Source organism: Nicotiana tomentosiformis, chromosome 11 (assembly GCF_000390325.3).
Source record: "Nicotiana tomentosiformis chromosome 11, ASM39032v3, whole genome shotgun sequence".
NCBI classification, from domain to species: Eukaryota; Viridiplantae; Streptophyta; class Magnoliopsida; order Solanales; family Solanaceae; genus Nicotiana; species Nicotiana tomentosiformis.
This window is the reverse complement of record NC_090822.1, coordinates 104,238,862-104,256,219: the sequence shown is the minus strand read 5'-3', so window position 1 is coordinate 104,256,219 and position 17,358 is coordinate 104,238,862. Positions and strand designations below refer to the sequence as shown.

The 17,358-nt window shown below is 38.4% G+C and overlaps 1 long non-coding RNA gene across 3 annotated transcripts in view; it reads right to left on the bottom strand.

Moving 5' to 3' along the window:
• The window catches only part of LOC104090980 (uncharacterized), a 29,153-nt gene extending 21,111 nt beyond the window's left edge, over positions 1 to 8,042 (bottom strand). The window contains exons 1-5 of one of the 3 annotated variants that reach the window (XR_011412086.1): positions 7,885 to 8,041; positions 7,665 to 7,709; positions 6,177 to 6,730; positions 6,002 to 6,092; positions 5,813 to 5,914 (exon numbers count right to left, since the gene is read on the bottom strand). This is a non-coding gene — a long non-coding RNA (uncharacterized lncRNA). Of the gene's footprint in view, positions 1 to 5,812; positions 5,915 to 6,001; positions 6,731 to 7,664; positions 7,710 to 7,884 lie in introns of all 3 variants that reach the window. The other 2 variants (XR_001968212.3, XR_011412087.1) reach the window with 2 other exon arrangements.
• Positions 8,043 to 17,358: the final 9,316 nt, after the last annotated feature.

Below are 17,358 nucleotides of genomic sequence, written 5' to 3'. Positions count from 1 at the left end.
CATTACCAACCGAGCCATTTCTTCTACTTTACTCGGGACTTCCCCTAGAAATAATAAGAGCTCCATTCAAAACATCATGAACCCAAATCCGCACTCATCCTGAGTGACCTTATTTCACGAGACCACGTTGTCTCCAAAACCCACGAACCATCTCATACCCTCCTTATGCGCCTATTCGCATCTTCAACTAGTATACCCATTCTGAAAATCCCTCTATGAATCTGAAGTTATTTTATCTCATTCCTCCAATTCCACACCGCAGACCGAAGATAACGTAGAACACTCCAAGCCACTTTTCATAATCCCCTACAAAAGCTCAATACTTAAACATACTACTGGCTAGAAATCCTTGGGCACCATACTTTGAATTTTTGAACCCACTAGAACCATTGTTGAGTGTCGACCACTCTGACTTGTTCCCAATTATGATTAAACTCCAAAGCCCTGTTGGCACATGAACACCCTCTCAAAGAAGCAACCGGCTGAATTTCTTTCCTTGTACATCACATCTACACGAAGCATAAACTCCGATTCTTTTGAAAGCCTGAACATGAATCGATAAGGCCAATTGTAGCACACAGTCCACAAATCCTTGGCTCAAATCACCACTGATATCCTCTTTCCTTAGTCGTAACAACCCAACAATATGCCGATAACCAGAAGCCTCACAAGTAGACAACCATGCAATCCAATCGTAGGTGGTGGGGCTCTCCCACTAAGCTTGAAGCTATCATTATATGACCCTGGAACCTACCAAGATTCCTTCTCCCTTACCGACATGACCTCGCACAATCGACCTGCCAAATTCCTCGAAATCCTTATGTTAACCATTTAATGAACGCTCTGAATCACTATCCACATTTACATATTCGACCTCTTACCGGATAGCCAGAAAAATTCTTCGTAGAAGTATCATCAGCACCGCGCAATAGTTAACATGCTCATCGGAAATAACTCACCTGTGGAAATTCCATGCCGACATCTTCCAACAAAGCTGCACCGAGTACCATTACTATGAAATCCTTAAACCATCCTGAGCCCGTACTCATTCACCAGATGTACAAGCCCATTCACTCCCCATTGACATCAACTAAACGTGTGACAATACATTCCAATCCAAAGTCATGTTGTATCCTTCTTCATATCAAGCAACTCCTTTCTGTCGTATCCAACCTTCCTCCGTATAGTAGCCAATATTCCAAATTAAGCCCGTAGACCTGGTCACTATCCACCATGAATCCCAAATCACTCTAAACTTCCCTCAAGGCATGTAGTTATCCTACCGCATAACCCATATGCTACTCTGCCACTCTCCCACTTTGGTCAAACCCTCTCCTCTAAGCAACTACCCGACTTCTGTTTCTCACACATAGCCTTCTAAACATTTAACCACTGCAAGACACCTCCCACATGTTCTTCCTTATCCTTCGCTGCCTAGTTGTTGCGTTAAATCAAAATCTACCTTTGTAGCACTTGAACCACTCGATCACTACAGACTTTAAAGCTTTCCGAAGATCATCTTCCTTGAGACACTAACACCCAGACCACCGATTAAGTCCTGAATCACCGCACACTGCGATCTCTGACAGCCACTTCCCCGGCACTATTTCACACTACCCTGCCCCGAAGGCAAATTGATGAAGACCATAACATCGGCAAACTTTACACATTCAATCCAGGGTGACGAGACCACATCATAGATGAAAGTTCCACCATGCTCGAAATACGAAGTCTCGTTACTCCGTCAACCCAAACCTGAATATTCATAGTCCGATTGCTTTTCCTTCACCGGAAATAGAATATTGGATCTCTGAATCATGCACTGAGTAAACCTCCTTCCAAGTCATTCACTACTTCGACGCATAGACAAGCATCTTACCATTACACAAACACAGTGCGATAGCAACGCACGAATCATCATAACAATCAATGCCAAACCTCAAAACCTTAGGTAATACTAATACTGAGCTGCAACGACAGAACGGCCTTCCGCAAGGCGACAACAATACCCCAATCAAATATGCAAGGAGAAACATCCTGCACCACATCTGTAGTACCATTAAAATTCCTCGATTCCCAATTTATAATAAGCGCTTCACGTCACATAAGACTGAACAGGAAAGGAATGAAGGCATAAGCCTCAAACGAATCGAGTCGCACGATGAGGAATCAAGAAGGGAAGTGCTCTTAACAGTCCTGTAGCCTCTCGAAGATAAGTACAAACATCTATGTACCGATCCGCAAGACTCTACTAGACTCGCTCATGACTCGTGAGACCTAAGTGAACCTAGTGCTCTGATACCATGTTGTCACGACCCAAAATCCGTTAAAGGTCTTGATGGCGCCGAATACCGTTGTCACGCAAGCCAAAAATAAATACTTAATTTGGTTCTCATTTTAATATTTTTGAAATCATATTCCCTTCAATTAAATAGTAAAAGATGGAATTTACAAAGTAAATAATAATATTTTTTAATAATTTTAATACAGGACAACCCATAATCACCCCAAAACCTCACAAGTGCATGAGCCTCAACTAGAAATGTAAAATAAAATACAACATCTGTCCGAAATACAAATTTGGACAGGAGAAATATAAATACTCTGAAGGAGACTCTGTTGGTTACGGATCATACTATAGAATACAGCTCACCTAAGTCCCCGCCATAACCGCGCCTCTGCACCCACAAGGCCACTAAACATATATGTACCTGCACAAAAATGTGCATCAAGTATAGTATGAGTATGTAAATCAACGTGTACCCAGTACGTATCCCGCCTAACCTCGAAGAAGTAGCGACGAGGGGTCGACTTCGAAACTTACTATAGGATATAAATAAAATATCAATGATATAATTAAGCATGGATGACGTAGAACGGCTGTAAGCTCAATATCATGAAATAAGTAAACAATTCTTTTGTTAATAAGAAATTTTCAAATTTATTTTTGTCATTTAACATTTTTGGACCTCGGGCCAATGAAAGCAATATCAATTGTTATCAATTCAGAAGATATATCATGTGCAAATCATGCCGAGGTGGTACAGCCTGCTCCAACATAAATATTTAAACTGTGCATTACCGAGGGTCGAACGGCGTGAACCATAGATGCATCTATTTAACCTGCCAAGGCATTCGGCCCGCTCCTCAAAAGAGAAAATTCAATTTAAAACAACCAAATTCAAGATTTATTAAGGGAAACTATTCAAGAAACATACAAATTTTCATTTACGGTCAAGAAGAATGAAGTTTAACCTTTTAAAGTTCCTTTACCAAGTTTCAATATGATTTAAGCAATTTAAATTAACAAGTAGGATGCAAGCATCACAATTATAACATGATCTGGGTCCTAGACTATCCGAACATAAGCATATTAGTAGCTACGCACGGACTCTCGTCACCTCGTACGTACGTAGCCCCCACGAATACAAGCGCATATTGAATTATTTCACCTATGGGGTTAATTCCCTCTTACAATGTTAGAAAGGAGACTAACCTCGCTCCGAAGTCCCATAACCAACTCCAAAGCCTTTCAACAACTCAAACCGATGCCTATCGCTCCAAAACTAGTCAATAAATGTGCAAATCCATAAATGTACACTGTAATACTCATTATAATTCAATTCACAATAATTTTCAACTCCGCTCGAAAAGTTAATAAAAATCACCCTCGGGCCCTCGTGCCCGAATTTCGAAAATATTCGAAGATAACTATTAATGACCTCACAAACTCAAATATATAATTTATTTCCAATTCCATGTCCAAATTCATGTTCAAAATCTAAAAATACCCATTTCTAGGTTTTCTACCAAAATCTCAAATTTTTACAAATTTTCATGCCTAAATCCATGTATAAACTATATATTTAACTCACAATATGTGGGAATTACTTACCTCGTATTTGTTGGTGAAAATCCCCCTTTGAAGCTCTCCAAAAATCGCCCAAACCAAGAGAAAGTGAAAGAAAATGGGCCAAATCCCGTTCTTAAAGAACACTTCTGCCCGGCGACTTCTCTCACCTGCGGTCATTTGGCCGCTTCTGCGGTTCCGCAGGTTCGGAAAATATTCTGCTTCTGCGGAGATGCCCCTAGCTTCCCGCTTCCGCTTTTGTGCCTTTCCTTCCGTATCTGCGTCTTCGCAGGTGCATATATTCCCTCGCACCTGCGCTCCTGCCCAGCATCGCTCTTGCGACCCTCATGGCCGCTTCTGCGGCTCTGCACCTGCGGCCCTAACCTCGCAGGTGCGGTTACACCAGGAGACAGCAGCCTCAGCATTTCTTCCAAGTCCGCACTCGATCCGTTAACCATCCGAAATCTACCTGAGGACCTCAGGACCTCAACCAAATATACCAACATATCCCAAAACACATTACAAACTTAGTTGATCCTTTAAATCACATGAACCAATGCTAAAAATATGAATCGCCCTCCAATTCAAAATTAATGAACTTTGAAACTTCAAACTTCTACAATCGATGCCGAAACCTATCAAATCACGTTCGATTAACCTCAAATTTTGCACACAAGTCATGATCGACATTATAGACCTATTCCAACTTTCGGAATTGAAGTCCGAGCCCGATATCCAAAAACATCCACTCCCGGTCAAACTTCTCAAAACCTTCGAATTTCTAACTTTCGCCAAATGATCCCAAAATTACCTACGGACCTCCAAATCCACTTTCGGGCGTGCTCCTAAGACCGGAATAATCATACAGAGCTATTTGTAGACTCGAAATCCCAATCGGACATCGATAACATTGAAATTTACTTCAATCCAAATTTATGAAATCCCTCCAAAATGCCAACTTTTCACAATAGGTGCCGAAGTGCCCCCGGGTCATCCAACACTCGATCTGAATATACGCCCAAGTCCAAAATCATCATAGGAACCTGTTGGAACCTTCAAATCCCGATTCCGAGGCTGTTTACTCAAATATCACACCTTAGTCAATTCCTCCAACTTAAAGCTTCCGAAATTAAAAATTTCTTCCCAAATTAACTCCAATCTTTCCCGAAACTCAATTCTGACCACACGTACAAGTCATAATACCTGAAGTGAAGCTGCTCATGGCCTCAAACCTCCGAACGATGCGCTAGAGCTCAAAACGACCATTCGGGCCGTTACAAAATATTAGTAATGTTCAATATTGAACATTTGAAATAGGCATAAAGTAGAGCTATGGTCTATGGAAACAGGAGAAACAAAATAGTCAATAATAGATTACTTTAGTGCTGTTTGGCACAGGTATTTGATCAGATTATATAATCCACAATTACTTCTAAACTTGAAGTCATTTCTTGAGGATCAAAATCCTATTGGCAGAGGATTTAAATACACTCAATGGAATCCTATAAATTTATCACCTTGCAAATGGCCTGGTATTGTTGTTGCAAATATTTCTAATAACATTTGAGAACCATCAAGAAACAACTTTGATGAATAACTTAAGTAGATGAATAACAGTAAGATGCCTCATCATACGCAAGCATGAACACAGAAAGAGTTAAATACACGGGCTTCTCTTCTAACTGTATCTGTTAGTTTAGTGCTTCCATTTATATCAAATCTGATACTCAATCAACTGAATCTCCTTGAGAGAGAGAGAGAGATCACAAAGTTTAAGTTTCTACAACATTCATTATTCAGATTAACCACTCATATACAATAGTCATAGTGTTAGTATGTTACTGCCATAGTGTTGTATTTGGAACAATGTGAACTTCATTAATGAGCTACAACTTTGTCTTCATATTATAGTTTCTAGTGATCTAACACAACACATGAAGCTTTTAACAAGTAAAAATTTACACGTATTTCTCTTGCCGCTTCATTAACATATGAGACATCTTCCTTCTTACGAGTAGCAAGATAAAGTTGCGCTCGTCCAGGCTTTTGTCCAGATTCGAACATCTATAAATGAAAAATCATAACTTTAACTAAATAGGAATAGTTTGCAAGTTTAATTAAAGTTAAACATATTGAATTAACATTTATCACCAATTCAGCTCTTCTTCTGGAGTTTGGTTTGGAGCCACCAGTATGTGCAACATTTTGTTTCTTCCAAATTTCAGCATTTTTTACTTATTTCCTTATAAAAATATACATAAAACTCAAATATACAAATAAAAAAGTATATAATTACACATACCAATTGAAGCATTCAAATAAATACCATTGTCTCTTCATTAAAACGGTAAGCAACATAAGAAGTCCATTGATCCCATGGAATCCCTACTAGAACATTATCCATAATCTCTGCTTTGGTCTTAAGTGGGTCAGAGAACTCATACCACAACCTTTGCCTACCTGCGCTCCACTTCTTTCCAATAGAACTATAAAAATATTCTCATGCATTTAACTCAGTTGTCCTAAAACAAAATCGCGGCTACAGGAATAAAACTTCTATTAGCTAATCTATTACATGCAAATATATAGTCTAAAGACATAAAACAGAGATACAACAATAAGAAAATAGAGCTTATATCTTTATAATTCAATCAAAGCAACCATTGAAGTATGACTTGGGTAAATCTGGCCATTTGTCGAAGTGAATTGGAAATAAGGAGTAGTCGGTTGCTAAAATTTCATAAAAGCCTGCAAGAACACCTTGCCATTCTCCAATTGGTTGATCCATATTATCAAATTCAACCACAATACAATTTCCACCAGATAAATACATCACATCCTTAACCTTTACTTTGAGTTTCTTGCTAGTTCCTTGTGAATCTTAAGAAAATAAACACCAAGTTAAAAGATCCAACTAACTTTTATAAAAATAAACACCAAGTTAAAATACATTCAATAATGCATGCAACATTCTGGTCCTATTTCAGAGGAGTTTGGGAAACTATCTTTTCTAGTTTCTTTTGTTGCATACACCAATAACCTCATTGGTCCACTCCCTCGATCACTCGGGAAGCTAAATAAATTGAATACAGATTCTCATAGAGCGGTAGTTGTTGTGAGAAAAGTGGTTGTTATAAAGATGCACTTATTTGAGCACCATCACCTTAAGATTTCAAACTTTGGATACTAATTCTCATAGGGCTTCTATATCTATTTATACCAAAATGATCAACCTACGATGAATTCAAACTGTATTCATATACGGTAAAATATCATTAAAGGGTTTCTGCTCTCACTTAAAAGCCAATCCATCTCGTGTGGTTTTCGATATTATTCATGTACTCCAGTACAATAGAAGTATAGAATGCAACAAGATAGATATCATTAGACCAAAACGTTTGTAGTAAGTTTATTAAATCGCATAGAAATTTTATTTCTATACTCAAGCTGATGATATGCTTTACGTTTTATAAAAATGTTTAAAACTTAAAATCTGAAAAATAATTAATGAAAGTTCATCCTATCAGAATTTAGAAGATGACTACCTAATACTATTATAATTACTGGAGTTTTGAAGTAGAGGAAAAAAACATTCTTCTTCTTCTTCTTCAATAACAAAAGGAGCAGAGAGAACCTAAATCAAATCACGTGAAAAAATTATTGAAATTCGAGCAGAGAAAACCTAAATCAAATCACGTGTAGAAACTACTGAAATTCAGATATTAGGAAAACATAATCAAAACTCTAGAGGAATTAAAATCGGATATCAACAGATTAAGAAGGAGAGGATAGAGAGCTCCAATTCGAGCCGTACCTTTTGTGAGGAGATTCAACGACAAGCACACTTCAATAGTAATTGCTGAAATTCATATTACACAAATTGAAATCGCACAAATATCAAATTTAGAGGAATTAAAATCGGATATCAACTATTTTTGCAATGCCAATCCCGCAAAATCGCACAGATAAATTACTTAAAACAATGATAATTCCAATAAAGACAATGGGAGATTAAAGAGAGAAAGAGAACTTGCCATTTCAGGAGAGAGAAATAATTTCTCTGAATCCTAAATCATTAGAATAAAGGAGAGTTGCGAGAAAGATGATATAGCGAGGAGATTCAACGCTTTTTTTTCTAAGCTGAAAAGAAAAGATTGGAAAAAAGAGGGAAAGATAAAAATAAAGGAAGGAAATATTCTATTGTCAGCGCCTTTTTTTAAGGCTAGCGGAGATTTTTAAATGCTACAAATGGAATTTCAGTGCGGAGGTTAATAAGACTCCTCTAAATTAGATACAATTTGGGGAGGTTAATAATAACCCCCCGTAATAAACCTCCGCAAATAGACTGCTTTTTTGTAGTGATAACTGAAATAATAACTGATAACTGAACTGAACAAAGAAAGTAAGGATATGAATACTCTCTCTTCTTAATGATGAACCACCTATTTATCTGAATAAATAAATTACGGCCTCGGGCCCAATATATATATGCACAAGCTATGGCCTCGGGCCCATGTATACATATATATAACTACGGCCTCAGACCCAAAGATGCATAAAGCATAAACTACAGTCTCAGGGCCAAATATGCATAGAGCATAAACTACGGCCTCAGGCTCAAATATGTATAAAGCATAAACTTTGGCATCATTCCCAAATACAGGGGTTCAACAATCAGGGATTTAAAATCAAGAAATGAGAATCATATTGCAACACACGATACTGAAATACTAAACCATACTGAGTTACATGATATTGGAATGTTGAATAGAACTAGAATGAGACATGAATTCATGAATTGATTATGAAAACTGAAACTTTAACTGTGTATAATATATTGAGTAGTCTAGACTGAGAATTTGGGCATCAAACACAAATCTATATATTGATTACGCACTGAGCTCACAAAATTCGGAATGAAACTGAGCTCACAACATTCGGAATGAAAGTCATGAACGAATTATGAAGCTTGAGAATAGAAGTTCTGCAACCATTCAAGGAACTAAGTTTAACTATATTTTTGAGGTAATTAGTAACGTTGTAATAGAAATGTAGTGTAGGGAGAATCATTAGCATTCCCAAAAATAGAGAGTTAGCCTCACATACCTTGACTCTAGCCTTTTTAGGTGTATCACAATGTTCGTCACCTATTTCAACGATAATCTATGGCAATATATATATATCAAGAGAAACCGATATTAGCACCAATGCTCATGTTTTAGTCACTTAGATATTTCATCAAACACTTGATGGGCATAAAGCTTCATAACCCTTATTAATGGTGTTTCTACACCCAACAATCCATTCTCTTGCTCATAGATAAATTCTAAAATCTCAATTTGCTATAATCAATACCATTCTTCATCACCCATAAGATAAACAACATCCTTAATAAATAATCAACAATCAACAACCCAAACCTATAATCATTCATGTTTTTTCATCAAACCCATCAACTCATATCTCATGAACTTAGTCTATAATCATTAATCCAATGCTATAATCAATTAGAGGGTGAAGACATTATCTTTTTGAAGTTCAATCCTCTTGAATTCGAGTTCCAAGGGCTCCTTTTCTCAACAATGAAGTCTCAATCGAATATCTAATGAATTGAAGGATATACCCATATTAATAAGGTGTTAAATAATTAAAATCAACTTAGAATCATCATTAGAACTTACCGTGCATGATGGAGGGACCTTGGAGGAAGTTATGTTCTTGAGAACTTCCCTTTCTGGAGCAACTTTTCATGTTTTGGGGTATGGAGACGAGGTAGGGCTTTTACAATGACTTTTCGGGTGTGCTTCCACGCAGATGAAGGCCCAACCGTGCACCTGGATGCACTCAAAGGCAATGGCGCTGTAGCACATGGGACCAGCTGGACGCGCATCTGGGCGTGCATACTGTGTACTATTTAGTAAAATGCACATAACGTTTTTGTGATGACCCAAAAGGTCATTTTATATTTTAGAACTCGAATCTGCACTCTTAAACCTTAAAAATATTATTTTTATCCTCAATTTGTGTGCGCAGTCCGGGCAGGCTTCCGAAAAGCTTTTATGTTGGAAGTTAATAAAAATAAGAATTTTTGCCTTAAAAGTTAATTTTAGTAGACTTCGGTCAATATTTTTAGTAAACGGGCCCAGATTCATGCTTTGATGGTCCTGGTAGGTCCATATCGAATTATGGAACCTGGGCGTATGTCCGGAATCGAATTTGGAGGTCCCTAGCTTGAGTTATGAATTTTTGATGAAAATTAAAAGTTTGAAAATTATTTGTTTTTAAGAATTGATTGATATTTGGCATTGTTAGTATTGAGTCCGTATTTTGGTTCCGGAGCCCGGTACAGGTTCATTATGATATTTAAGACCTGTCTGTGAAATTTGGTGAAAAACAGAGTTGATTGATGTGATTCGGACGTCCAGTTGAGAAAATAGAAATTTTAAAGTGTTCTTGAGAATTTCATTTGATTTGGTACTAAATTCGTAGTTCTAAGTGTTATTTTGGCGATTTGATCATGCGATCAAGTTCGTATGATATTTTTAGACTTGTGTGCATGTTTGGTTTGGAGACCCAAGGGCTCGGGTGAGTTTCGGATAGGCTACGGAGTGAGATTTGGCTTGGAAAATACTACTGGTGCATCTGATACTATTGCAGGCCTCTAATCTCGCATTTGCGAGATCAGGCATCGTAATTAGGACTTCTGAGAGGTTCGCATTTGCGAGCTTCTCATCGCAAATGCGAAAAGAAGCTGAGCCAATAGTTTTCGTATTTGCGAGTTTTCTTTCGCATTTGCGAAGGGAGTCGGGGAAGGGCAGTGATTGCAAATGCTATCATTTAGTCGCATTTGCAAAGATTCAAGGTCGCATTTGTGAACTTATCTTCGCATTTGCGAAGGCAGCAGAAGTGTGAAGGGCTTCGCATTTGTGATGACTCCTTCGCAATTGCGAGCTTCGCATTTGCGAAGCTCAGGTCGCAAATGCGACATCTGCAGCTGATCAAAATGACTTTTGGACGGGAATTTTCATTCATTTCCCAAATTTTCAAGACCTAAAACACAAGAGGCGATTTTCCAAAGATCATTTCTTCCCCAAATCATAGGTAAGTGATTCTAAACTGGTTTTTTTCAATCTTTCACTATATTTTACAAGATTTCAACCTAAAATCTAAGGTTTTCATGGTAGAATTAGGGGTTTTGGATAGAAACTAGGGATTTTGGAAATTTAGGGGTTTAGACCTCAATTTGAGGTCGGATTCCAAAACCAATTATATATTCGGGCTCGAGAGTGAATAGGTAAATGTATTTTAGTCTGAACCTCGGGTTTTGATCAAGCGGGCTCGGGGTTGGTTTTTGACTTTTGTTGGAAAAACTTAGGAAAACTATAATTATGCATTAAAGTTGATTCCTTTAGCGATAATTAATGATATTAAACTAATTATGATTAGATACAAGTGGGTTGGAGGTGAATTCTAAAGGGAAAGCGGTACTTGAGTAGTGAGTGGCTTGCGAAATTGAGGTAAGTGTCGTGTCTAACTTTGGCTTGAGGGAATAGGTATTATGTGTTCATTTGCTACGTGTTTGGTTGTTAAATACGATGTATAGGTGAGGTGACGAGCATCTATGCGTTGTTGTTGAGTCATAGCATGCGAGTGCAATTCTATTCTTGTCTATTTTGTAGCCTTAAATTCTACTATCCATGCTTAGCGAGTTATTTGAAATGTTGGGTGACTCATATCTGGTTTCACTGAGATTTGGTAACTTTTGAATATTGATTCAAGGTTGAGATTACATTGTGCTATTGATTATGGGTAAAATACTGGTTTCTTTGTGAAACTCTTATCTATCCGTTGTTATTGATTCTGTGATTGGTGAGGAGGAGTGTAAAGCACGAAGGGTGATACCGTGCATGCATTATTTATATTGTGAGGAAGAGTGTAAAGCACGAAGGGTGATTCCGCTTATATTATGAGAGGTTTAAAGCACGAAGGGTGATGTCGTGTATATTATGAGTGGTTTAATGCACGAAGGGTAATGTCGTGCCGTTCTATTTATTTATTTGGTGAGGTTGAGAGTAAATGAACATAGGGTGATGTCGTGCCGTTCTATTTATTTATTTGGTGAGGTTGAGAGTAAAAGCACGAAGGGTGATGGCGTGTAGTTTTTCTTGCTATTTTAATTGCTCAATTTGTTTAAGGAATTTTCGCTTTAATTCTGTCTTTTCATTATTCTCACTCTTTGTGTTGTATTCCCCCACTGTATGTTCCCTTCCCATTATTTCTGCGTTATTTCTTTATTTACTGTTGTTGTCACTAGCATGATTATACTGTTCAGGTTATATGTGGGTGTTTTGTCCTAGCCTCGTCACTACTTCACCGAGGTTAGGCTCGACACTTACTAGTACATTGGGTCGGTTGTACTGATGCTGCACTCTGCACTTTCTGTGCAGACTTTGATACCGGCTCATGTTGATTGAGATTTTGCTATTGGTCCGCTGTCCAGAGACTCAAGGTAGATCTGTCGGTGTTCACAGACCTTGAAGTCCTTGTATACCTTTTATGTCACTGCTGTTTTCTTTCATTCAGACAGTTATATTTCTTTCAGACTATTACTTGTAGTAAATTCTAGAATGCTCGTGAATTGTGACTCCAGATCCGGGTGGTAGTAATTAATACAGTTTTATAATGTTCTGTACTTATTATATTTCATCTTAGTTAATTATTGTTATTTACTGAATGAAAATAAGGAATTAGTTTAACGATTTTCTAACGTTGGCTTGCCTAGCAAGTGAAATGTTAGGCGCCATCATGGTCCTGTCGGTGGAAAATTTTGGGTCGTGACAGTTTTGCACAAAGATCTATTAGGGATTCAAAATAACTCATTAGAAAGGTATTTGAAAGAGCTACAATATTTATGTTTTGAGATTTTTCAAATACCTAACAGAATTTTATGAGATCATACTGGAAGACAGACCTTCTATAAACTTAGTCGATTTTTTATCGAATCTTATGCACCTCTCTCCGTCTTGATTCCAAAACAACTATTTTCACTCATACTCATCCCGATAGGACTTCACATGTCTAAAATGTCATACTAATATTCATTTAATACGTCCACACCTAGTCTAAATTTATGGGGTGTTACAATAAATGATTACCTCAGCGTGGCATTCAGATGCCTATAACATGGTCTCTGCCTTTTCGTTTGTAGATCACCCATCACAACTTCTTCTCTTCTATTCATTAATAAAAAGTTATTCTCTGTGTGGTTGTGGAGTAGACATAAATTATCGAACTACGTAAATCTTGTCTTGTGCAATTTATTATTTTTCTCTTTTAATTATTCTGTCTCTTTTGTTAGCCTTCCACGATTCTCAACATTTCTCTCTTTTCTCTCTCGAAGGTTGGTCTCTCAATACTCTCTCTACTTTCCAAACCAATCAGGCCCTAACTTTAAATATTCCCAAGTAGTGACTAGATCTTCCATGTACATTTAGGGGTCATTTGGTTGCCGGTTAGAGTAATGCAAGTATTAGTTATACATGTATTAGTTATGCAGCTATTAGTTATGTATGTATTAGTTATGCAGGAATAAGTAATGTGTAACAACCTGACCGGTCATTTTGAGTATTACGACTCCGTTCCCCTATTTACTGCTCAATTAATGCTTTACAGTTGTTATGTGACTTGCCGGGGTAAGTAGTTCGGGTCCGGAGAGATTTCGGAATGAATTGAGATACTTAGTCTCATAATGGAAAGCTTAAGTTGGAAAAGTCGACCGGATGTTAATTTATGTGTAAACAACTTCAAATTTAAATTCTGATATTTTCAGTAGCTCTGTATGGTGATTTTGGACTTAGGAGCGTGTCCGAAAAATTATTTAGAGGTCCGTAGTGGAATTTGGCTTGAAATGGCGAAAGTTAAATTTTTGGGAAGTTTGTCCGGGGGGTTGACTTTTTGATATCGGGGTTAGAATTCGATTCTGGAAATTGGAATATCTTCGTTATATTATTTATGACTTGTGTGCAAAATTTGAAGTCATTCCGGATTGATTTGATGTGTTTCGGCACAAGATATAGAATTTAAAAGTTCAAAGTTAATAGATTTTGATTTGAGGTGTGATTCATCATTTTGATGTTGTTAGGCGTGACTTGAGGTCTCGAGTAGGTCCGTATTAGGTTATGGGACTTGTTGGTAAGTTCGGACGGGGTCCCGAGGGGCTCAGGCGTGTATCGGATTGATTTCGGATCATTTTTCTTCATGTTATTATTGTTGGTTGCTGCTGGTTCTGGTGTGACTGCACATGCGGCTGGTTTGCGCAGGTGCAATGGTCTCAGAAGCGAAAATGCAGTCACAGAAGCGGGATGAGAGCTGGATGAGGAGGCCCGCAGGAGAGGAGAAAAGGGCGCAGGTGCGGATGCGCAGGTGCGTCGAGTGGAAGCGCAGGTGCGAGGATCTTCGCAGATGCAGAGTTTAATACCGCAGGTGTGGGGGTTGCTGGGCAAGGCTATTTTTCGCAGAAGCGAAGTTTTTCCGCAAATGCGAAGGTCGCAGATGCGACATTTTAACCGCATATTCGAAAGTGCTGGGCAGAATGATAAATATAAGGGTTAGCGAATTTAGCTTCATTTTAACATTTCCAAGCTCGGATTGAGGTGACTTTTGGAGCAATTTTCATCACAAGGATTGGAGTAAGTGTTCTATGCTTGGTTTTGATCTTATTCCATGAGTCTATCTTCAATTTTGGCTATTGGTTGATGAATTTTAAAGAGAAATTGGGGGTTTTAGCCTAAAGTTTCATAATGTGAATTTTTGAGTTGTGTACATCAAATTGGAGTCGGATTTGAGTGAAAGTAGTATGGTTGAACTCGTAATTGAATGGGGTGTCAAATTTTGTGAGTTTTGTCGGGTTCCGCGGCATGGGCCCGGGTGTGACGTTTGGCCGGTTTTGGGTTTTGATTAAGGATTCGATCTTTATCTTTTGGAATTGTTTCCTTGGGATTTATTTGATATATTTGAGTTGCTTTTGGCTAGTTTTGAGCCGTTCGGAGGTCGGTACGCGCGAGATGGCATTTTCGGAGCATCGCTTGGCTTTCTCGATATTGGAATTGGCTTGTTCGAGGTAAGTAACTCTTATAAGCTTGGAGCTGAGGGTATGAACCTTGAATATACGTGTTATGTTTTTGGTGTTGAGGTGACGCACATGCTAGGTGGCAAGCGTGTGGGCATGTACCGTGTGAACTGTGATTTTGTTATTTCTGTGGTACTGTATAGTTACCTGAACTTGTTTGTAATCATGAAATCTCTACGTACTAGAGTTATCGAGCTATGATTCATGTTAGAACCCATGTTTAGGCTACATGCTTATTCTGTTGGGACCAACTGAGGTTATTACTGATGTTGAGTTATTTGTTTACATTGCAATGTCATACCCAGTCATACTCATTACATTGCATATCATATCTCAGTCTCTATTGTTATTTATTGATACATCATATCATCATTTTTGGGCTAGTTCATGTCATTGTGAGCCCGAGAGACTGGAGAAGTCGGTGACTGAGTTAGGGCATGAGTGCCAAGATGTGAGCTATATGTATGTGTATGGACCGGGTTGCACGCCGCAACGAGCCTTAGGGCTATATATATGAATCGGGTTGCACGCCGCAACGAGCCTTAGGGTTGTATATATGGATAGGGTTGCACGCCGCAACGAGCCTCAGGGATGTGTATATATATATATGGATCGGGTTGCATGCCGCGATGAGCCTTATGGATATTTATATGGGATCGGGCTGCAAGCCGCAGTGATATAGCGCTTGGGCTGAAGGAGCCCTTCCGGAGTCTGCACATACCCCAGTGAGCGCGGTTGATTTATATTGAGGGATGGATCTTCCTTGGACATGGATCTTGTCCGAAGCATTTATGCCCGGGGATGGATCTTCCCCACGGGCTGGATAGGCCCTACTCGGTACTGAGTGACTGATGATCAGTTGATGTGTTTATTCCGGGATGGATCTTTCCTGTACTAGATTGGCCATATACAGTACCGAGTGATTGAGCATGATGAGTGGAATGTGTGAGACAATGAAATTGAGTACTCTGAGAGTGTGAGTAAATGAGTTCCTCTCTGAGATACATTGCATTGACATGTACACATGACATACAGGCATAGAGATGTATTTTTCTTATGTTGTACGGTACCACGTCATTCATGACTTCTGACACATATTGGCCTATGGGCATAATGATGCATTTTTCCACTGGCTATCTAGAAAGAAAATGAAACATCTTATTCATTGTTGAAAGGAGTTTTGGGAGAATTACTGTTTTCAAACTTACTTATACTTTTTGGGAACTTCGGTAAACGACTTGGGATTTTCATTGACACACTTGAAAGGCAGAACTATTTTCAAAAATCATTATTTAGCTGAGCATTTACTCTTTGAGTTACTTCTTTTATTACTTGCTTTATGTTGTTATGAACTGTTGTTGGTTATTGGAGCTGGACTCTGACCTTGGTACAAGCTCGTCACTACTTTCAACCTAAGTTTAGGTTTGTTACTTATTGAGTACATGGGGTCGGTTATACTCATACAACACTTCTGCACCTTGCGTGCGAATGTTGGTTGTTGATGTTGCTGTGTTCGTTGGAAGCTGGATCTGAAAATGTATCTACGTTACGGTTGTAGCTGCCTCTTGTTCATGGTAGCCTTAGATCTATAAAACTCTGTTTATGTACTTTTCAAACAGATGATGTATTTACTTCATTTCAGCTTTGTAAACTCTATTCTTAGAAGCTCATGATTTGTACTACCAGTCCTTGAGGAATGTATCAGATTCGGATATTTCTTTACTTATTTGCTTTATTAATTGTTATTAGAATTGGTTAGTGGTTAAATGGATTACGTGACGGGTGGAGTTAGGTGCCATCATGACTAGGGGGGTTTTGGGTCATGACAAGGTGGTATTAGAGCTCTAGGTTCATACGTTCTTCCAGTCATGAGCAAGTTTCTAGTAAAGTCTTGCGGATCGGTATGATGACGTCCGTACTTATCTTTGAGAGGCAACAGGGCATTTAGGATAATTTCCCATCTTTTTTTCCTTATCGTGCGAAATTGATTCAGCTTGAAACATAAATCTTTGAATTCTTTCCACGCATTCATGTGTGCATGTGAGCGCTCGGTATCAGTCGTGCATTGCCAGCTTATGATTCCATGAACAAGGTTCGCAAAGTGTATTATGTGTTTTGATGATGGGCCAGTCTGGAGGACTTAAGGCTAGGGTTAGACCACAGATTAATCTCGGTAGCTTCAGTGGTAACTTGTACATTTGGACTTATATGTCTGGTAATATCCCTACGAGTGGAATTTTTGGCTCGATGAGCAGTGGAATGTCTTCGTGATGAATATGATGTGACTGCGGGATGTGGTAAGACAATTTGAATGTGACGAGAAGTGTTTCCTTGAAATGTAAAAAGGGACATTGGGTGCTCGATTTTTATTTTGATGTGA